This window comes from Bos javanicus, chromosome 13, assembly GCF_032452875.1.
Source record: "Bos javanicus breed banteng chromosome 13, ARS-OSU_banteng_1.0, whole genome shotgun sequence".
NCBI lineage: Eukaryota > Metazoa > Chordata > Mammalia > Artiodactyla > Bovidae > Bos > Bos javanicus.
The window spans coordinates 51,245,188-51,262,878 of record NC_083880.1 but is presented as its reverse complement, the minus strand read 5'-3'; the positions used below and the strand labels follow the sequence as shown (position 1 = coordinate 51,262,878).

The following is a 17,691-nucleotide window of genomic DNA, read 5'->3' as shown; positions in this document are numbered from 1 at the left end:
ATTAATAGAAGGCACATTACAAATGTGTTTGCAAATCTTTAGTGTCCTTGTTGGTTCCTGGAAGAGTATATTTATATTATAGATGACGTTGAGATACTGACTTGTTGTATCAGAAACCTCAGTTTATTATCAACTTAATTTCCAACTTCTAATAACTTATACCAGGAAGTCAACAGCTGCAAAGAACTATTTCATCTCAAGGAAACTCCTAAGAACTTCCAGACGTAAGTAATGTGTAATATTTAGTTATGAATTTTCAGCCATTTTCTGCAGATTTTATTGAAATATATAATTTCCTTTTTCTTACATTCAAATCTTCTAGGAAGAGAAGGCAGTTGTTCAGGAGTACTTTACCAAATATATCTAGCACACAAATTGTACAGCTCTAAGAAAGTAACAGCTGTGCAAACTTAACTCTTCCACATTGCTAATAGGGCTTCATTTGACTCCTGCTACAGTCAAGACTATCCCTCAATCCTTTAGAAATACCCCTCAGTAGACAAATTTTGCTTGGTAAAACAATTCTCACATTAGGAAATACGAGATTATTATAAACAGTGCTGTGATGAACATTGGGGTACACGTGTCTCTTTCCCTTCTGGTTTCCTCAGTGTGTATGCCCAGCAGTGGGATTGCTGGATCATAAGGCAGAAGCAACCTAGATGTCCATCAGCAGATGAATGGATAAGAAAGCTATGGTACATATACACAATGGAGTATTACTCAGCCATTAAAAAGAATACATTTGAATCAGTTCTAACGAGGTGGATGAAACTGGAGCCTATTATACAGAGTGAAGTAAGCCAGAAGGAAAAACACCAATACAGTATACTAACGCATATATATGGAATTTAGAAAGATGGTAACAATAACCCTGTGTACGAGACAGCAAAAGAGACACTGATGTATAGAACAGTCTTATAGACTCTGTGGGAGAGGGAGAGGGTGGGAAGATTTGGGAGAATGGCATTGAAACATGTAAAATATCATGTATGAAACGAGATGCCAGTCCAGGTTCGATGCACGATACTGGATGATTGGGGCTAGTGCACTGGGACGACCCAGAAGGATGGTATGGGGAGGGAGGAGGGAGGAGGGTTCAGGATGGGGAACACATGTATACCTGTGGTGGATTCATTTTGATATTTGGCAAAACTAATACAATTATGTAAAGTTTAAAAATAAAATAAAAAAAAAAAAAAAGAAATACGAGATTAAATGCACATGTTGGGAAGACTAAGAGAAAAAATAGGCAAACAGGTGGAAAAAGGGACAGGTTTGCAGTCAGCAACTCTGGATATTATTTCCAGAATGTCACTAGGTAGATGTCAATATTTGGTCAATCTGTATACCTCACTGGGACAATGCTTCAAAGGATTCCTGAAAGGATAAAATAGATGATAGATACTGAAGTATCTGAAAACTCTAAGAGTTAGGACAAAATACTAAGGACAAAACATGTATGTGTGCGTGTGCTGTTTACAATAGCCAACACGTGGAAGCAACCTAAATGTCCATTGACGGAAGAATGGATAAAGAAGATGTGGTACATATATACACTGTAATACTACTCAACCATTAAAAAGAATGAAATTGTGCTATTTGCAGCAACATGGATGGACCTACAGATTGTCATAATGAGTGAGTAAGTCAGGCAGGGAAGAAATATTGTATGACATCCCTTATATGTGGAATCTAAAAAGAAACGATACAAATGAACTTACTTAAAAAACAGAAAGAGGGGTTTCTCTGGTGGCTCAGTGGTAAAGAATCCATCTGCCAACAAAGGAGTTGCAGGTTTGAGCCCTGGTCCAGGAAGATTCCACATGCCAAGGAGCAACTAAGCCAGTGCACCACAACTATTGAGCCTGTGCTCTAGAGCCCAGGAATCACAACTACTGAGCTGCAACTACGAAGTCTGTACACCACAACTACAGAGTAGCCACTGCTCGCTGCAACTTGTGAAAAGTGAGCAGCAACGAAGACCCAGCACAGCCAAAAATAAATAAAATTATAACCCCCCCCCAGACAGAAAGAGACTCATGGACTTAGAGAACAAACTTATGGTTGTGGGGGAAGGGGAATGATGGGGTGGAGAAGGATAGTTAGGGAGTTTAGGGTGGACATGTACACACTGCTATTTTAAAATGGATAACCAACAAGGACCTACTCTATAGTATACAGAACTCTGCTCAATGTGATGTGGCAGCCTAGATGGGAGGGGAGTTTGGAGGGGAATGGATACATGTATATGCATTGCTGAGTCCTTTCACTGTTCACTGGAAACTAGCACAACACTGTTTATTAATCATTTATACCTCAATACAAAATAAAAAGTTTTTTAAAACAGAATATACTGTACAGTGCAGGGATTATGTAATGTTATACACAATAATATCTCAATTAAAAAAATGTTTGCCAAAAGAATCAGAGAACCAAAAGAGTTAAAATCTTTAAGTAATAGAAATAGCTACAAAATATATTCTTATTTAAAATAGGATCGTTTAAGTGCTAGAAATGCATTCATATAATGTATCTAGGATCTTTTCTGTACTTGGCAAATAAAAAGCAGCCAATAAATGTTGATTATTATTGTTAAAAATGTGTTATTTTTATCAGATGACTGACTGAGAAGTGCCTTAGTGAAAGCAAAAACACTGTTAAGATATATGTGAAGATTTACTAAAACAATGATACAAATGAACTTTCTTACAAAACAGAAAGAGACTCACACACTTAGACAATGAACTTAGAACTGCCAGGGCAGGGGTGATGGAGAGTGGTTGGTGGGAGAGAAGGGGGAAGGGATAGTTAGGGAGTTTGGGATGGACATGTACTTACTGCTATAATTAAAAAGGTGAACCAGCAAGGATCTACTGTATGGCACATGGAGCTCTGCTCAATGTTATGTGGCTGCCGGATGAGAAGGCAGTTTGGCGGAGAATGGATACATGCAGATGTATGGTTGAGTCACTTCATTGTTCACCTGAAACTATCACAATGTTGTTAATTGACTCTACCACAATACAAAATAAAAAGTTAAAAAAAAAGTGTGTGTGTGTGTGTACATTTTGGCAAGGGGTAGGGGAGAGGGATGGAGAAGGAAATGGCAACCCCACTCCAGTGCTCTTGCCTGGAAAATCCCAGGGACAGAGGAGCCTGGTGGGCTGCAGTCCATGGGGTCTCGAAGAATTGGACACGTCTGAAGTGACTTAGTAGCAGCAGCAGCAGCAGGGGAAAGGGATGACATTTTAAAAAAAAGTAAAGAACATAAAAGATTCCCTGGCAAAGATCAAATCTCTATAAAGGATTCTACCAAACCAATTGCTCCTTCCTCAAGGAACTCCTCTGCACACACTGCCAACTTGTGCCAACACACATAACTTGTGCCAAACTGGCCACCAGAGGCAGGAAACCTATCCTGGCCAAAGGCAATCATCATATAGGCCAGCTGGGAGCCAGTGGTCTCACCCTGTAGGGATCCTTGTACTGGGTGGCACCACCAACAAACTCTGGGGGAATTCTGAACGGAGATACAGACAGGGAGTACTAGAGGTAGCACTGTCATCAGAAGGAAGAGATGTCTGCCTCAGTGCTCCTGGAGGCTAGCTGTTTCTTATGAGTCCTCCATTCTCACAGAGGAATGGGGGTTGACAGGGGATACACTGATGTAGAACACATTTTGGGAATCCCTACCCTTTCTTCTGGTAAATGGAATTGCTTAGCTACAACTGATCTATTTCCCAACAGTCTAAGTAGATGGTGTATTATTCCAAGATGTTAACCTGGTCTAGATACATTAATTTTATAATATTTTCGTTATAAAATTTTGGGCATGAATATGAATAATTTTTAAAAAATAAGTCAATCTTTAAAAAGAAAGCTACTATTCAAGATCCTCATAATAAGCTAAGTATTCTTCGCTATTTAGCTATTACAAATATAAAAGTTACCTAGTAACTGCTCTTTGTGGGAATGAAGAGAAGAAATAGAAGATATAATAAACTGTTGGATCTTACTTAGCACTTCTGACTTCATTCCCATGAAAATCTTTTCCCCCTTTATGCAATTCCATAGTCCCTGAAATCTCTAATCTCAGTGTAAATTTCAAACTATCTAATAAGTTTATTAAAAAAGAAAGAAAAAGACAGAAATATCTGAGTTGTTGTTGTTGTTTTTTTTTTAAATCAGCAATGGGATTTTTTTTTTTTCACCAAGATACAAAAGGAATATACATTTGGCCCCATTGAGGACCTTAGCTTAACACAGTACACCACAGTTAGATGGGCTGCAGCAGGTGTTTTGTTGAAGTATGTCTGGTGGCCTCATTCTTCATAGAGTCACCCTGCTTGTTTAACATATATGCAGAGTACATCATGAGAAATGCTGGGCTGGAAGAAGCACAAGCTGGAATCAAGATTGCTGGGAGAAATATCAATAACCTCAGATATGCAGATGACACCACCCTTATGGCAGAAAGTGAAGAGGAACTAAAAAGCCTCTTGATGAAAGTGAAAGAGGAGCATGAAAAAGTTGGCTTAAAGCTCAACATTCAGAAAACGAAGATCATGGCATCTGGTCCCATCACTTCATGGGAAATAGATGGGGAAACAGTGGAAACAGTGTCAGACTTTATTTTGTGGGGCTCCAAAATCACTGCAGATGGTGATTGCAGCCATGAAATTAAAAGACGCTTATTCCTTGGAAGGAATGTTATGACCAACATAGATAGTATATTCAAAAACAGAGACATTACTTTGACAACAAAGGTCCATTAATCAAGGCTATGGTTTTTTCAGTAGTCATGTATGGATGTGAGAGTTGGACTGTGAAGAAAGCTGAGCACCAAAGAATTGGTGCTTTTGAACTATGGTGTTGGAGAAGACTCTTGAGAGTCCCTTGGACTGCAAGGAGATCCAACCAATCCATTCTAAAGGAGATCAGTCTTGGGTGTTCTTTGGAAGGAATGATGCTAAAGCTGAAACTCCAGTACTTTGGCCACCTCATGTGAAGAGTTGACTCATTGGAAAAGACTTTGATGCTGGGAGGGACTGGGGGCAGGAGGAGAAGGGGACGACAGAGGATGAGATGGGTGGATGGCATCACTGACTCGATGGACATGAGTTTGAGTGAACTCCAGGAGATGGTCATGGACAGGGAGGCCTGGCATGCTGCAATTCATGGGGTCACAAAGAGTTGGACACGACTGAGCGACTGAACTGAACTGAACTGACCCTAGCCAGCATCCTCCCAGTAGCCAGTACTCTACTTTTGTTTTAAAAATGCTCAGAAAAAGAAGAGACACAGGTCATTTCTAATTACACCAGTAATTAGACTGCTGTATTCTTTAATTTATGGTTCATAAACTATTAAAGACCATATATTTCTTATAAATACAAGACATTCAAGAAAAACTTTCTAAGAAAAATTATTTTAGACTTTGTTAATCTTTAAAAAAACAGACATATAAATTCATATTAAAAATGAACCCATGTGTATAGGTCAAGGAATTTGCACAAATGAATATGCCCTTGTTGCCACCACTCTAATCAAGATGCAGAGCATTTCTTTATCTCCAGAGAGTTCCCTGTACCCCTTTGCCATTAATCACCACTCCTAACTACTGATCTGATTTCCATCATTACAGATTAATTTTCCTTATGTTAGGATTTCATATTTAAATGAAATCACACAGTATATATTCTTTTGTGTTTAGCTTTTAGTCTCTCAATAGGTGAGAGACTCTTAACAAACAGCTCTATAAAATAATTCATGTTATATCCCTAGTCTGTCCTAGTTATTCTATTATCCACAACTTGTATCTCCTAAAGATCACTAAGATCATCCCTGGTAGCTCAGACAGTAAAGCGTCTGCCTACAATGCAGGAGACCCAGGTTCGATCCCTGGGTCGGGAAGATCCGCTGGAGAAGGAAATGGCAACCCACTCCAGTATTCATGCCTGGAAAATCCCATGGACCGAGGAACCTGGTGGGCTACAGTCCAAGGGGTCACAAAGAGTCGGAAACGATTAAGTGAGTTCACTTTCACTTTCAAAGATCACTAACTTCATCTTTGAATGTATCAATTTTATGGTTTTTAGGTAGTTCTTTTTTTAAAAAAAAGATTTATTTATTTTAATTTTTGGCTGTGGTAGGTCTTTGTTGCTGTGCACGGGCTTTCCCTAGTTGAAGCAAGCAAGGGGTATGCTTCATTGTGGTGTGTGAGCTTCTCATTGTGGTGGTTTCTCCTGAAGCACAGGCTTCAGGCAAGTTGACTTTAGTAGTTGTGGCTTGCAGGCTCTAGCGCACGGGCTCAGTTATTATGGCCTATGAGCTTAGGTGCTCCAGGGCATGTAGGATCTTCCTGGAACAGATATCAAACACCCATCCCCTGCATTGGCAGGTAGAATCTTAACCACTGGACCAGCAGGGAAGCCCTGGATATTTATTTCTAAAACAAAATTCCTGGTTATCCTATTTAGGTGTCCCTTGGACTGTCAAGGAGATCAAACCAGTCAATCCTAAAGGAAATCAACCCTGAATATTCATTGGAAGGAGTGATGCTGAAACTCCAATATTTTGGCCCCCTGATGCAAAGAGCCAATTCATTGGAAAAGACTGATGCTGGGAAAGATTAAAGGCAAAAGGAGAAGGGGGTGGCAGAAGATGAGATGGTTAGATAGCATCATTGACTCAATGGATGTGACTTTGAGCAAACTCCAGGAGACAGTGGAGGATAGAGAAGCCTGGCATGCTACAATCCATTGGGTCACAAAAAGTTGGACACAACTTAGTGGCTGAACAACAACAACATTATTTTCAAGGAAGAACATTTCACCATGTCCTTTACATGGGTGCTCCTTTCCATTTTTAAGTCTTTCTTCAGTGCAATACTTTCTACCTCTTATTTTTTTTTAAAGACTTCAGCAGAGGAAATGTATAGCTTGATTCACTCATCGTATTTTGCCTCAGTCAAAATCTAAGGCAAAGCAGGAACTCCAAGGTGCTCAAGACTGGAATGGTGAAGCCCCTTTTATGGTGAGATATCTGCTGATATGGACATGTCTCCTGGGGCCAAGGGAAAACAAACTCAAGCTTGCAGCCTAGCCTAGGTGCTGCTTTGCAGCTGCTAAGTCGCTTTCAGTCATGTCCGACTCTGTGCGACCCCATAGACAGCAGCCCACCAGGCTCCCCCATCCCTGGGATTCTCCAGGCAAGAACACTGAAGTGGGTTGCCATTTCCTTCTCCAATGCATGCAAATGAAAAGTGAAAGGGAAGTCGCTCAGTCGTGTCTGACTCTTAGCGACCCCATGGACTGCAGCCTACCAGGCTCCGCCGTCCATGGGATTTTCCAGGTAAGAGTACTGGAGTGGGGTGTCATTGCCTTCTCCGAGCCTAGGTGGGTTCCTGCATTAAGCCAGGAGGTAATATAAAGAACAGAGAAGGCAATGGCACCCTACTCCAGTACTTTTGCCTAGAAAATCTCATGGATGGAGGAGCCTGGTAGGCTTCAGTCCGTGAGGTTGCTAAGAATCGGACACAACTGAGCGACTTCACTTTCACTTTTCATTTTCATGCACTGGAGAAGGAAATGACAACCCACTCCAGTGTTCTTGCCTCGAGAATCCCAGGGACAGGGGAGCCTGGTAGGAGGCCATCTACGGGGTCGCACAGAGTCGGACATGACTGAAGCGACTTAGCAGCAGCAGCAGCAGCAATGTAAAGAAAGTGGATAAACACAGTCTCTTTCATTTATGCTGTTGTTCTTTGATTATTTTCACTGTTTACTTCCATATAATCATGAAAAAAACCCTCTGCATCTATTGTCCTATACATCTGTTGATAGGAAACATGTATAACTAACAAATACATAGTCACATAGTCAACAAGAGAGTCTGAAATGCAGTAATTGGGTGCAACCTCAAAAACGACAGAATGATCTCAGTTCATTTCCAAGGGAAACCGTCCAGCCTCACAGTAATCCAAGTCTATGCCCCAACCGCTGATGCCAAAGAAGCTGAAGTTGACTATGAAGACTTGCAACACCTTCTAGAACTAACACACACAAAAAGATGTCCTTTTAATCATAGGGAATTGTAATGCAAAAGTAGGAAGTCAAGAGATACCTGGAAGAACAGGCAAGATTGCCTTGGAGTACAAAATGAAGCAGAGCAAAGGCTAACAGAGTTTTGTGAAGTAAACACACTGGTAATAGCAAACACCCTTTTCCAACAATACAAGAGACAACTCTACACATGGACATCACCAGATGGTCAACACTGAAATCAGACTGATTGTGTTCTTTGCAGCCGAATATGGAAAATTTTTATACAGTCAGCAAAAAACAAGACCTGGAGCATACTGTGGCTCAGATAGTGAGCTCCTTATTGCAAAATTCAGGCTTAAACTGAAGAAAGTAGGGAAAACCACTAGGCCATTTAAAGGAAAGTGAAATAGCTCAGCTGTGTCTGACTCCTTGAGACCCCATGGACTGTAGCCTACCAGGCTCCTCCTCCATAGGATTTTCCAGGCAATAGTACTGGAGTGGATTGTCATTTCCTTCTCCAGTGGATCTTCCTGACCCAGGGATTGAACCCAGGTCTCCCGTATTGTAGACAGATGCTTTACCGTCTGAGCCACCTAAATCATGACCCTTATACAGTGGAGGTGACAAATAGATTCAAGGGACCAGATCAGTTCTTCAGAGTGTGTGAGGAACTATGGACAGAGGTTTGTAGCACTGTACAAGGGGCAGTGACCAAAACCATCCCAAACAAAAAAAAATGCAAGAAGGCAAAATGGTTGGGGAGGCTTTACAAATAGCTGAGGAAAGAAGAAAAATGAAAGGAAAGGGAGAAAGGGAAAGATACACCTAACTGAATGTGGAGTTTCAGAGAACATCAAGGAGATAAGAAGGCCTTCTTAAATGAACAAGGCAAAGAAATAGAAGAAAACAATGGAATGGGAAAGACTAGTGATCTCTTCAAGAAAATAAGAACAATTAGAACCAGACATGGAACTACAGACTGGTTCAAAATCAGGAAAGGAGGACATCAAGGCTGTATATTGTCACCCTGCTTATTTAACTTGTATGCTGAGTACATCATGTGAAAAGCCAGACCGGAAGACTCACAAGCTGGAATCAAGATTGCCAGGAAAAATATGAACAACTTCAGATAAGCAGATGATGCCACCCTAATGGCAGAAAGTGAAGAGGAACTAAAGATCCTCTTGATGAAAGTGAAAGAGGAGGGTGAAAATGTTGGCTTAAAACTCAACATTCAAAAAACAAAGATCGTGGCATCCAAGTCCCATCACTTCATGGCAAATAGATGGGGGAAAAAATGCAAAGAATGGCAGATTTTATTTTCTTGGGGTCAAAAATCACTGTGGATGGTGATTGCAGTCATAAAAGACACTTGCTCCTTGGAAGAAAAGCTATGACAAACCTAGACAGCGTATTAAAAAGCAGAGACTTTACTTTGTTGATGAAGTTCTGTATAGTCAAAGCTATGGGTTTTTCCAGTAGTCATGTGTGGATGTCAGATTGGGACTATAAAGAAGGCTGAGTACTGAAGAACTGGTGCTTTCAAACTGTGGTGTGAGAGAAGACTCTTGAGAGTCCCTTGGACAGCAAGGAGACCAAACCAGTCAATCCTAAAAGAAATCAACCCTGCATATTCATTGGAAAGATTGATGGTGAAGCTGAAGCTCCAGCACTTTGCCCACCTGATGTGAAGAGCCAACTCACTGGAAAGGACCCTGATCCTGAGAGAACTGAGGGCAGGAGAAGAAGGGGATGACAGAGAATGACACGGTTGGATGGCATCATTGACTCAATGGACATGAGTTTGAGAAAACTGCATGAAAGAGTGAAGGACAGGGAAGCCTGGTGTGCTGTAGTCCGTTGGGTTGCAAAGAGTCAGATACCACTTAGTGACTGAACAACAACAAGAATGGTTGTTACCATTGTCGAAAACTTGGCAAAGTATATAAGGGATCTCTGTATTACTTCTTACAACTGCCTATGAATCTACAATTATTTTAAAAAATCAGTTAAGAAAAAATGTTTCAAAATTCAAATAACAAATTCAAATGAAAAATATACATTTCATATAAAAATTCAGGAAAAAGGAGATGAAACATATAGAAAACAAATACCAAATGGTACATAAATTAAGCACAGTAAGAATAACATATATGTGAATCAACCACTCCAATTAAAGGCTGGCATTGGCTGACTGGATTAAAAAAAAGCAAAAGCAAAACCAAAGCCCCAAACCCATAAAACAAGATCTAGCTACATGGTTTTTTTTTTTTTTTTTTTTAAGCAAGAATTGTACTTTATATTCAAAGACATAGGATGATGGAAAAAGCTACATCTTGCAAAAAATATGCATAAGAGAGATAGAGTGGTTATGTCAATATAGGACAAAATATACTTTAAGACAAAAAAATTTACCAGAGACAAAGATGTTTTACAATTAAATAGTCAATTCATCAGTAAGATAGGTCAACGTAACAACTGATCCCCAAAATACAAGACAAAAACTGACAAAATTAAAGGGGAAAATAGCTCAACAATAATAGTTGAAAACTTTAATATCTCATGCTTAATAATAGGTAGAACAATTAGACCAAAATTCATCAAAGATAACAAGAGTTAAATAACTCTATCAACTAACTTGACCTAACTAGCACTTAAAGAACACTCTACCTAATGAGCAGAATACACATTCTTCTTAAGCACAATTTGCAGTCATAGACTATATGGTAGGCCAGTGGCTGGCAAAAAAGTTTCTTAAAGGACCTCACAGTAAATATACTAGGCTTGCTGCCTATATAGTCTCTGTCACAGCTACTCAGCTCTTCTCCTCTCAGAAGCAGCCATGGACAACACTTTCATCAACAGGCATGACTGTGTTCCACTGAACTTTATTTACATAAACAAGCAGGTTGTGCTTAGTTTGCAAACTCCTGTGCTACGTCATAATATAAATTTCAATAAATTTAAAAATATTGAAACTCAACAAAGTATGTGCTCTGATCATAATAGAATTAAATTAGAAGTCATCAAAAGGATGCACAAGAAATACAAGTAAGCATATTTGTGGAGCAAGCACATAAAAGGATGCTCTACGTTCAGCACAGGGAAGCCTAGTGTGCTGCAGTCCATGGGGTCACAAAGAATCGGACTGAGTGACTGAACAACAACTACAACCACATCATTAGAGAAATGCAAACCAAAACCATAATGATATACCACTTCATATCCACAAGGATGGGTATTTTGAAAACAGCACAGAAAATAATAAGCATTAGTGAGGAGCCTGGCACAAACCTAGACATATAGATCAAAGGAACAGACTAAAGAGCCCCAAAATAAACCTACACACCTATGGTCAATTAATCTTTGACAAAATGGATAAGAATATACAACGGGAAAAAGACAATCTCTTCAGCAGGTGGTGTTTGGCAAGTTGGACAGCTGCATGTAAATCAATGAAGTTAGAACACATCCTCACACTGTACACAAAAATAAACTCAAAATGGCTTAAAGACTTAAATATAATACAGGACACCATAAAACTTCTAGAAGGTAACATTGGCAAAGCATTCTCTGACATAAATTCTACCAATATTTTCTTAGTTCAGTCTCCCAAGGCAACAGAAATAAAGGGAAAAACAAACAAATGGGATCTAATCAAAGTTACAAGCTTTTACACAGCAAAGGAAACCACAAACAAAATGTAAAGACAACCTTTTGCTGGGAGAAAATATTTGAAAATAATGTGACTGACAAGGGCTTAATTTCCAAAATATACAAAGAGCTCATGCAACAGAACAACAACTACAATGAAACAAGTAACCCAATAAAAAAATGGACAGAAGACTTAAAGAGACATTTTTCCAAAGAAGATACACAGATAAACAACAGGCACATGTAAAGGTGCTGAACACTGCTGATTATTTGAGAAATGAAAATAAAAACAACAATGAAATACAACCTCACCCCAGTCAGAATAGCCATCATTAAAAAGGCTGATAACAAATACTGGAGGGGAGGTGGAGAAATAGAAACTCTCCTACACTGTTGGTGGGCGGTAAGTTGGTACAGCCACTATGGAAAACAGTATGCAGCTTCCTTAAAAAACTAAAAATAGAGTTGCCGTATGATCTAGCAATACTACTCCTGGCATATAGGCAGATAAAACTAACTCAAAAACATACATGCACCTCTGTGTTCATAGCAGCACTATTTACAGTAGCAAGGACATGGAAACCTAAATGTCCTAATGTCCATTGACAGATGAATGGATAAAGAAGATATAGTACATATATACAATGGAATATTACTCAGTCATTAAAAAGAATAAAATAACGTCATTTGCAGCACTTAGATGAACCTGGAGATTATCACACTAAATGAAGTAAGACAGAGAAATTAAAAAAAAAGCTTTTGAAAATAGAAAGTTAATAAAAAGATGTGGTATATATATGTATATACACACACACACACACACACACACACACACACACAATGGACTACTACTCAGCCATAAAAAAGAGTTCAATAAATGCCATCTGCAGCAGCATGGACAGACCTAGAGATGATCATGCTAAATGAAGTCAGTCAGAAAGTCAAAGACAAATGCCATATGATATGACTTACATGTGGAACCTGAAATATAGCACAAATGATCTTATCTGGGTTGCCAAGGGTGACAGGAGTTGGGGCAAGGATGGAGTGAGAATTTGGGGTTTAGCAGATGCAAACCAGTATATACAGAATGGATAAACAACAAGGTTTTACTGTATAGCACAGGGAACTATACTCTTATTTTGTGATAAACCATAATGGAAAGCATTATGGAAAAGATTATGAAAAAGATTTATATATATATATATATAAAACTGAATCAATTTGCTGTACAACAGAAATGAACACAATGTTGTAAATCAGGCATACTTCAATATAAAAAAAAAGAAACTGTGGTACACCAAGGAAAGAAAGAGAGATCACAGCAAAGGAACCTGTTCACAAAACAGAAAGACAACCTACTGATTGGGAGAAAATATTTACAAATGATATGACCAATAAAAGATTAATAACCAAAATATATAAACAGCTCATACAACTCAACATCAAAAAACCCTAAGCAATCTGATTAAAAAATAGGCAGAAGACCCAAATAGACTTTTTTTTCAAAGACATACAGATGGCCAACAGGGACATGAAAAGATGTTCAACATTGTTAATCATCAGAAAAATGCAAATTAAAAATACAATGAGATATCACCTCACAACTGTCAGAACAGCTATTATCAAAAAGAACACAAGTAACAAATGTTGGCAAAGATATGGAAAAAGGGAACCGTTGCACACTGTTTGGCAGAAAGCAATTGGTGCAGCCACTATAGAAAACAGTATGGAGGTGTCACCAAAAGCTAAAAATAGAACTACCATGTGATTCAGCAATTTCATTCCTGGGTCTTAATCCACAAAAACACTAATTCAAAAAGATCCAGGCACCTTAGTGTTCACAGCAGCATTATGAGATTATATGATTATATAATTGTGTGCAAGTTATGGAACCAACCTGTCCATCACAAATGAATGGATAAATATGTGGTGTGTGTGTATACACATACATATACAGACAATGGAATACTACCACTCAGCCATAAAAAAGAAGGAAATTTTTCCATTTAAAACAACACAGATGGACTTCGAGAGTATTATGCTAAGTGAAATAAGTCAAGCAGAAAAGACAAATTATGATATCAATTATACGTGAGATGTAAAAAATAAAATTAATGACTACAACAAAACAGAAATAGACTTGAGATACAGAGAAAAAAATGAGTGGTTACCAGTGGGGAGAGAGAAGGGAATGGGGCAGGATAGCAGTAGGGGATTAAGAGGTACAAACTAGTATGTGTAAGATAAATAAGCAACAACAGTAAATAGTTAATAACTATAAATGGGATATAACCTTTAAAATTTGTAAATCATTATGTTGTACACCTTAAATATATATAACATTTTATATGAATAAAAAATGTGTTATATACATGCCTCTAAGGCTGGTGATCTGTGAAGTTCCACCTTCTGTTAGAGCTCTCTGCAGCTGCCCTGCCTCATGACCTCCAGAGACTAGGACAGGACCATGATGTGGATGTGCTAGCTTGCACTCGTGCTGGTGGCAGTCACCAGGATCCACTAAGATTCACTCATCTTAGGACTGAAGACAAGCTGGTGGGATAAAAGAATTTGAGCTCACCTCTTCTCACAAAAACACCAAAATCACCACCAACAGATAAACAACCATCAACAAAAATGATTGGAACCTACCAAAAAAGATATTTTACATCCAAAGACAAAGAAGAAGCCAGGAGACAGTAGGAGGGGCACTTTCACAATATAATCAAATCTTAAAACTGCCATGTAGGCAACCCACAAAACTGTTATATCACAGAGGTTCTCCCACAGGAATGAGAGTTCTGAGCCTCATGTCAGGCTTTCCAGTCTGGGGGTCTGGTATTGGGAGGAGGAATCCCCAGGGCATTTGGCTTTGAAGGCCAGCAGGGCTTGGGTACAGGAGCTCCATAGGACTGGATGAAACAAAGACTCCACTCTTGGAGGAGGGTTCATGTACACTGGACCCGGACCAAAGCAGTGACTCCATAGGAGTCTGAGCCAGACCTACCTGTGGGTCTTTGTGGGTCTCCCGTGGAGGCAGGCATCAGCTGTAGCTCACTGTGGGACAAGGACACTGGTAGTGGAGGCCCCATGGAATATTCGTCTGCATGAGCTCCTGAAGGCCACCATTTTGGCACTGAGACCTGGCACCACCCAACTGCCTGATGGCTCCAATACTGGGACACCTCAGGCCAGACAACAGCCTGACCCATCACAGACAAGCTGCCAAAAGTTGTCTTGAGCTCCTGGCTGCCTCTAAACACATCCCTTGACATAGTCCTGTCCACCAGAGGGACAAGACCCACTTCCACTCACCAGTGTGGATACATCAGTTCCATCCACCAGGAAGCCCACACAAGCCCCAGGACCAACCTCATACACCAGGAAGCAGACATCAGAAGCAAGAGAAGCTACAAATCTGTAGCCTGAGAAATGGAGACCACAAACACAGAAAGTTAGACAAAATGAGACAGAAGAGAAATATGTTCCAGATGAAGGAACAAGATAAAACCCAGGAATAACAACTAAGATTCATAATAACAACAGTAAAGATGATCCAAAACCTCAGAAAAAGGATGGAGGCACAGTACATGACAATACAAGAAATGTTTAACAAACAGCTAGAAGATTTGAAGAACAGAGTTGAACAATACAATAACTGAAATTAAAAACACACTAGAAAGAATCAATAACAGAATAAATGAGGCTGAAGAAAGAATAAGTGAAAAGAAAGATTGATGAAATCACTGCCACAGAACAAAATAAAAAAAAAAGAATGAAAAGAAATGAGGACAGTCTAAGGGACTTCTGGGACAACATTAAACATACTAATATTTGCATTACAGAGGTCCCAGAAGGAGAAAGGAGAGAAGGGCCAGAGAAAATACTTGAAGCAGTAATGGTCAAAAACTTCCCTAAATGGGGGATAAAACCACTCACTCAAATCCATGAAGCACAAAGAGTCCCAAGGAGAAACATTCCAAGACACATATTAATCAAATTGATAAGAATTATAGACAAAGTGAAAATATTAAAAACAAGGGACAATCAACGAATAACATAGAAAGGATCTCCATAAGGTTAGCAGCTGATTATTTAGCAGAAGCTGCAGGCCAGAAGGCAGTGGCACAATATATTTAAAGTGGTAAAAAGGAAAAAACTACAACCAAGAATACTCCATCCAGTCAGGCTCTCATCAGATTCGATGGAGAAAGTGAAAGCTTTACAGATAAGCAAAAGCTAAGAGAATCAGCACCACCAAACCAACTTTACAACAAATGTTAAAGGAAATTCTCTAGGTGGAAGAGAGAAGTCCACATCTAGAAACAAGAAAACTGTAAGTGGGAAAGCTCATTGGCAAGGTAAACATACAGTAAAGGTAGGGAATCATTCACACACAAATATGATCTCAAAACCAGCAATTGTGGGAAGAGGTCAAGTACAAATGTAGGATATTGGAAATACATTTGAAATTAAGAGACAAGCAACTTAAAACAATCTGGTGTATATACAAACTACTATATCAAAACCTCATGGTAACTGCAAACCAAAAGTCTACAATAGATATATACATACACAAAAGAAAAAGCAATCTAAACATAACACAAAAGATATTCATCAAGTCATAAGAGAAGAGAGCAAATGAGTAAGGGAAGAAAAAAAGACTTACAAAAACAAATTTGAAACAATCAACAAAATGGCAATAAGAACACACATATTGATAATTACCTTAAATGTAAATGATTAAATGCTCCAAACAAAAAGAAACAGATGGGCTGAATGGATACAAAAACAAGGCAAATGGATACATGCTGTCTACAAGAGTCCTACTTCTAATCTAGAGACACACAAAGTCTGAAAGTAAGGGGATGGAAAAATGTATTCCATGCAAATGGAAACCCAAAGAAAGCTGGAGTAGCAATACTCATCAGACAAAATAGACTTTCAGTTCAGTTCAGTTCAGTCGCTCAGTCGTGTCCAACTCTTTGCAACCCCATGAATCTCAGCATGCCAGGCCTCCCTGTCCATCATCAACTCCCGGAGTTCACTCAAACTCATGTGCATCAAGTCAGTGATGCCATCCAGCCATCTCATTCTCTGTCGTCCCCTTCTCCTCCTGCCCCCAATCCCTCCCAGCATCTGAGTCTTTTCCAATGAGTCAACTCTTTGCATGAGGTGGCCAAAGTATTGGAGTTTCAGCTTTAGCATCAGTCCTTCCAAAGAACACCCAGAACTGATCTCCTTTAGAATGGACTGGTTGGATCTCCTTGTAGTCCAAGGGACTCTCAAGGGTCTTCTCCAACACCACAGTACAAAAGCATCAATTCTTCGGTGCTCAGCTTTCTTTATAGTCCAACTCTCACATCCATACATGACCACTGGAAAAACCATAACCTTGACTAAACGGACCTTTGTTGGCAAAGTAATGTCTCTGCTTTTGAATATGCTATCTAGGTTGGTCATAACTTTCCTTCCAAGGAGTAAGCGTCTTTTAATCTCATGGCTGCAATCACCATCTGCAGTGCTTTTGGAGCCCCCCAAAATAAAGTCTGACACTGTTTCCACTGTTTCCCCATCTATTTCCCCTGAAATGATGGGACCGGATGCCATGATCTTAGTTTTCTGAATGTTGAGCTTTAAGCCAACTTTTTCACTCTCCTCTTAAGACCATTAAATGAGACAAAGAAGGACATTATACATAATGATTAAGGGATCAATCCAACAATAAGATGTAATAACTGTAAATACATGTGTACCCAACATAGAAACATCTCAATATATAAGGCAAATGCTAACAACCATAAAAGGAGAAATCAACAGTAATACAATAGTAGTGGAAGACTTTACATCTCACTTACACCAATGGACAGAAAATCAACAAGGAATCATAGGCCTTAAATTATACATTGTACCAGGTAGACTTAACTGATATCTATAGAACATTCCATCTGAAAGCAGCAGAATACACATTCCTCTCAAGTGCACA

The 17,691-nt window shown here is 39.3% G+C and overlaps 1 protein-coding gene across 2 annotated transcripts in view; it reads right to left on the bottom strand.

Annotated features, from left to right (window-relative positions):
• RNF24 (ring finger protein 24) overlaps positions 1-17,691 on the bottom strand; it is a 111,564-nt gene that overhangs the window by 48,080 nt on the left and 45,793 nt on the right. The window contains exon 2 of one of the 2 annotated variants that reach the window (XM_061436644.1): positions 2,842-2,992. The exons of the other annotated variant lie outside the window; for it this stretch is intronic. The gene's annotated coding sequence lies outside the window, so the exon portion shown is untranslated. The remainder of the gene's footprint in view (positions 1-2,841; positions 2,993-17,691) is intronic. 2 annotated transcript variants of the gene reach the window in all.